Below are 6,008 nucleotides of genomic sequence, written 5' to 3'. Positions count from 1 at the left end.
GAGCATTCTGCTGATGTGTGCCTTAATAGCCCGAGTGTAGCCGGTGATACCCAAATTGAGGATGCCACTTTGGAATTAGAAGAGGATGAGGGGGAGATTTGTGTAGGCGACGAGGGCGCTAATGAGGATGTTGATGAGGATGAGGTTGTTTGTGTAAGTCCTGCACCAGTGGCAGCAGTTCTGGCACGTGACAAGAAAAAGGCCATTGTCATGCCTGGGCATAAAACAAAAAAATCCACTTCTTATGTGTGGAATTATTTCTACCCCAATCCAGACAACAATTGTATAGCCATTTGTAGTGTATGTGAAGCCACAGTCAGTCGAGGGAGGGACCTTAACCATCTTGGAACCTCGTCTATGTTACGCCATTTAACGAGAGTTCATGGCAAAGTGTTGGGAAAAGCTGAAAGTTCTTCCTAAAAAAGAATACAAGCACTCCCTCATCAGCTAAGACCCTCCGCTCACCGACATACCGACGGCTACAAAATACACCCACCACACCATCCTCATCAATATCCTCAGTAGCGCTCGGAGTTAGCCCGGCATCCCACTTAAGGCTGGATGACTCCGGCACTAATATTGATTCCTCTGAAGAAAGCGTTAGTCCTGCTGCTGCTGTTGCTGCTGCTGGGGGTGAATCGTCATCCCAGAGGCAGGTTAATAAAATGAGCAGTCCTACATTTCAGCAATTAACTGTGAAACAATCATTTGCGAGGGGAAGCAAATATGACAGCAGTCACCCAGTCGCCAAGCGAATCACAGACGCCATGGCTGCAATGTTAGTGTTAGATCTGCGTCCAATCTCCACAATAAACGCAGCTGGTTTTTCACAGTTAATTGAGGTTTTGTGTCCGCGTTACAGAATTCCATCGCGACACCATTTCTCCCGTAAAGCTATTCCACAACTATACCAAAAAGTGTGTAAAAATGTAGAGATTGCGCTGAAAAATGCCATTCTGCCCACTGTTCACTTAACCACAGATATGTGGACAAGTGGAAGTGGCCAAACCAAAGACTATATGACTGTGACAGCCCACTGGGTTGGTCATTCACCTTCACCAGCAGGAACAGCAGCAGCATGTACACCACTACGTAACATTTGTCACAGGCAGGCCACTCTTTGTATCACCGGCTTCACTAACAGGCATACGGCTGACAATTTGTTACGCAAACTGAGAGATGTGATTGATGCATGGCTTATACCACTCGGACTCTCCCCAGGGTATGTCATTTCAGATAACGCCAACAATATAGTGCGAGCATTACAGCTGGGTGATTTCCAACATATTCCCTGTTTTGCTCACACCATCAACTTGGTGGTGCAGAGCTTCCTACGAAATAACCGTGTGGTGCAGGAGATGCTTTCGGTGGCCCGTAAAATTTCAGGCCATTCCAGGCATTCAGCCACAGCATGTAGGAGATTACAGCAGCTCCAAGAGCAGTTTAACTTGCCCTGCCACCAACTTAAGCAAGAGGTGGTAACTCGGTGGAATTCCACCCTGTACATGCTTCAGAGGATGGAGGAACAGCGCAAAGCCATCCAAGCATATTGCACAAGTCATGACATTGGGAAAGGAGGGGGGATGTATTTCACTCTTGCACAGTGGGGAATCCTTTCAGTGCTGTGCAAGGTGCTGAAACCATTTGAAGTTGTGACATGTGAGGTCAGTGCAGACTCTGCTAGTTTGAGCCAAGTCATTCCTTTAATTAGACTATTGGAAAAGCAGCTTGAGAAAATGAAGGAGGAGCTGAAAGCAAGCAATTCAGCAAAGTATGTTGGCCTTGTCGATCAAGTACTTAATTCGCTTCACAATGATCCTCGAGTTATTAAGATCTTGAACTCGGATCAGTACGTTTTGGCCACTGTGCTTGATCCAAGGTTTAAAACCTACATTGAGTCTTTACTTGTAAATGAGCGAGATGTGAACTTTTGCAAGGAGCTATTGCTCAGCAAGTTGGCCGCTGAACTGGGCCTCGGCTTGACGACGTGTCCTCCTTCACTTTCTCAAGCTGTTGCTCGTAAAAAATTAAATTTCCAAAAAAGAAGCAGGGAAGACACAGGGGGCAGACCAGAACAATTTAACATCTGGGCTGGTTTGAAGGATTTTTCAAAAAAATGTGTCACTTTGCTCATAACTCCATCCAATATGAGTATAAACATGCAAAGGATGGTGGAGGATTACTTTCAAGAGGTAGTTGATATGGAAATGTCAGACAGTCCCTTTCCTTACTGGGAAGAAAAGCAGGCCATTTGGAAACCCATGTACAAACTTGCTTTGCAATACCTAAGCTGCCCACCCTCCAGTGTGTACTCTGAACGAGTGTTCAGCACAGCAGGGAACTTAGTCAGTGATCGCCGTAGAAGGTTACTTCCCAAAAATGTGGAGAAAATGATGTTTATAAAAATGAACTACATCTTCCACGAGGAAGGCCTTCACCATCCAAGACATCCAAGCACTGACTGTTCTCTAATGGCGGATTCAAGCGGCGATGAATTGATAGTCTGTGATGATGACGTACACACTGATGAGGGTGAGGATTAAGCTGAAGATGATGCCGATAACATCTTTTTAAAACTTTCTATGTAAGTGTAGGGTGCAATCTACCCCCAAAGAGGAAAGGGACTTGTGGCATTTCCATATCACATACCATCTTGAAAGGCTGCTGTTAGGGCAATTTATCCTTAAGGGTAGGGTGTCATAGACAGAGTGACCCTAAACTGGCTTTGTCCATTTTTCATAATATTGTACAGTCTATAATGGCTGAATTTTTGGGTATTTTATACAAGTGGAAAGGGGCCTAGAGAGACAGAAACCAAACTGGCTTTTTCCATGTCAATTAATATTGTACAGTCTATAATGGCTGAATTTTTTAGTATTTTATACAAGTGGAGGGGGGCCTAGAGAGACAGAAACCAAACTGGCTTTCTCCATGTCAATTAATATTGTACAGTCTATAATGGCTGAATTTTTTGGTATTTTATACAAGTGGAGGGGGGCCTTGAGAGACAGAAACCAAACTGGCTTTTTCCATTTCTTTACATATTTAACTATAAGTGTAGGGTGTAATATACATTCAAAGACGATGGCTGCATTGCCAATATGCATAGATGGAGAGGAAGACAATCTGTTTTGTGTGTAGAATAGGCCTACCAACGAAGAATTAAACTGTTTTTTTGGATGATTTATTACCTCAACAATTAGATTACTTGTCTCTAAAACAGTTGGAGCACTAAATTGGGTTAATTTAGGCCCAAAAACATGGATTTTAAAAACAAATAGCAAAACAAAACCAAACAAAACCAAAACCAAAACACGCAATGGCGGTTTTGCAAAACCAAAACCAAAACCAAAACACGACGGTAATCCAGATCCAAAACCGAATCCAAAACCAAAACACGGGGGTCAGTGACCATCTCTAACTATTATTGATTCCTCTGAAGAAAGCGTTAGTCCCACTGCTGCTGCTGTTGCTGCTGCTGGGGGTGAATCGTCAGCCCAGAGGAAAGCCAAGAAAAAGACCAGTCCTACATTTCAACAATTAAGTATGAAACAATCATTTGCTAGGGGAAGCAAATATGACAGCAGTCACCCAGTCGCCAAGCGAATCACAGACGCCATGGCTGCTATGTTAGTGTTAGATATGCGTCCAATATCCACAATAAACGCAGCTGGTTTTTCACAGTTAATTGAGGTTTTGTGTCCGCGTTACAGAATTCCATCGCGACACCATTTCTCCCGTAAAGCTATTCCACAACTATACCAAAAAGTATGTACAAATGTAGAGATTGCGCTGGAAAATGCCATTCTGCCCACTGTCCACTTAACCACAGATATGTGGACAAGTGGAAGTGGTCAAACCAAAGACTATATGACTGTGACAGCCCACTGGGTTGGTCACTCACCTTCACCAGCAGGAACAGCAGCAGCATGTACACCACTACGTAACATTTGTCACAGGCAGGCCACTCTTTGTATCACCGGCTTCACTAACAGGCATACAGCTGACAATTTGTTACGCAAACTAAGAGATGTGATTGATACATGGCTTATACCACTTGGACTCTCCCCAGGATATGTCATTTCTGATAACGCCAACAATATAGCGCGAGCATTACAGCTGGGTGATTTCCAGCACATTCCCTGTTTTTTGCTCACACCATCAACGAACTAACCATGAGGTGCAGGAGATGTTTTCGGTGGCCCGTAAGATATCAGGCCATTTCAGGCCACAGCATGTAGGAGATTGCAGCAGCTCCAAGAGCAGTTTAACTTGCCCTGTCACCAACTTAAGTAGGAGGTGGTAACTAGGTGGAATTCCACCCTGTACATGCTGCAGAGGATGGAGGAACAGCGCAAAGCCATCCAAGCGTATTGCACAAGCCATGACATCGGGAAAGGAGGGGGCATGTATTTCAGTCTTGCACAGTGGGGAATCCTTTAAGTGCTGTGCAAGGTGCTGAAACCATTTGAAGTTGTGACGTGTGAAGTGAGTGCAGATTCTGCTAGTTTGAGCCAAGTCATTCCTTTAATTAGACTATTGGAAAAGCAGCTTGAGAAACTGAGGGAGGAGATGAAAGCAAGCAATTCCGCAAAGTATGTTGGCCTTGTCGATCAAGTACTCAATTCGCTTCACAATGATCCACGAGTTATTAAGATCTTGAGCTTGGATCAGTACGTTTTGGCCACTGTGCTTGATCCAAGGTTTAAGACGTACAGTGAAGACGAGATGTGAACTTTTGCAAGGAGCTATTGCTCAGCAAGTTGTCCGCTGAACTGGGCCTTGGCTTGACGACGTGTCCTCCTTCAGTTTCTCAAGCAGCTGCTGCTCGTAAAAAATAGAATTTTTAAAACAGAAGCAGGGAGGACACAGAGGACAGACGAGAATAGTTTAACATCTGGGCTGGTTTGAAGGATTTTTGTAAAAAAATGTGTGACCTTGACCATAACTTCATCCAATATGAGTATTAACATGCAAAGGATGGTGGAAGATTACTTTTAAGAGGTAATTGATATGGAAATGTCAGACAGTCCCTTTCCTTACTGGGAAGAAAAGCAGGCCATTTGGAAACCCATGTACACACTTACTTTGCAATGCTTAAGCTGCCCACCCTCCCGTGTGTACTCTGAACGAGTGTTCAGCACAGTAGGGAACTTAGTCAGTGATCGCCGTAGAAGGTTACTTCCCAAAAATGTGGAGAAAATGATGTTTATAAAAATGAACTACATCTTCCACGAGGAAGGCCTTCACCATCCAAGACATCCAAGCACTGACTGTTCTCTAATGGTGGATTCAAGCAGCGATGAATTGATAGTCTGTGATGATGATGTTCACACTGATGAGGGTGAGGATGAAGCTCCAGATGATGACAATAACATCTTTTTAAAACTTTCTATGTAAGTGTAGGGTGCAATCTACCCCCAAAGAGGAAAGGGACTTGGGGCATTTCCATATCACGTACCGTCTTGAAAGGCTGCTGTTTGGGCAATTTCTCCTTAAGGGTAGGGTGTCATAGACAGAGTGACCCCAAACTGTCTTTGTCCATTTCTCTTAATATTGTACAGTCTATAACGGCTGAATTTTTTTGTATTTTCTACAAGTGGAGGGGGGCCTATAGAGACAGAAACCAAACTGCCTTTGTCCATTTCTATTAATATTGTACAGTGTATAACGGCTGAAGTTTTTTTTATTTTCTACAAGTGGAGGAGGGCCTATAGAGACAGAAACCAAACTGCCTTTGTCCATTTCTATTAATATTGTACAGTCTATAACGGCTGAATTTTTTTGTATTTTCTACAACTGGAGGGGGGCCTAGAGAGACAGAAACCAATCTGCCTTTGTCCATTTCTTTACATATTTAAGTTTATGTGTAGGGTGTAATATACATCCAAAGACGATGGCTGCATTGCCAATATTCATAGATGGAGAGGAAGACAATCTGGTCTGTGTGTAGAATTAACGAAGGCCTACCAGCAATGAAACTGTTTTTTTGGATAATTTATTAGCTT

The sequence above is a fragment of the Mixophyes fleayi genome, chromosome 6 (genome assembly GCF_038048845.1).
Source record: "Mixophyes fleayi isolate aMixFle1 chromosome 6, aMixFle1.hap1, whole genome shotgun sequence".
Taxonomy (NCBI): domain Eukaryota; kingdom Metazoa; phylum Chordata; class Amphibia; order Anura; family Limnodynastidae; genus Mixophyes; species Mixophyes fleayi.
Note: the sequence above shows the minus strand (reverse complement) of the source record.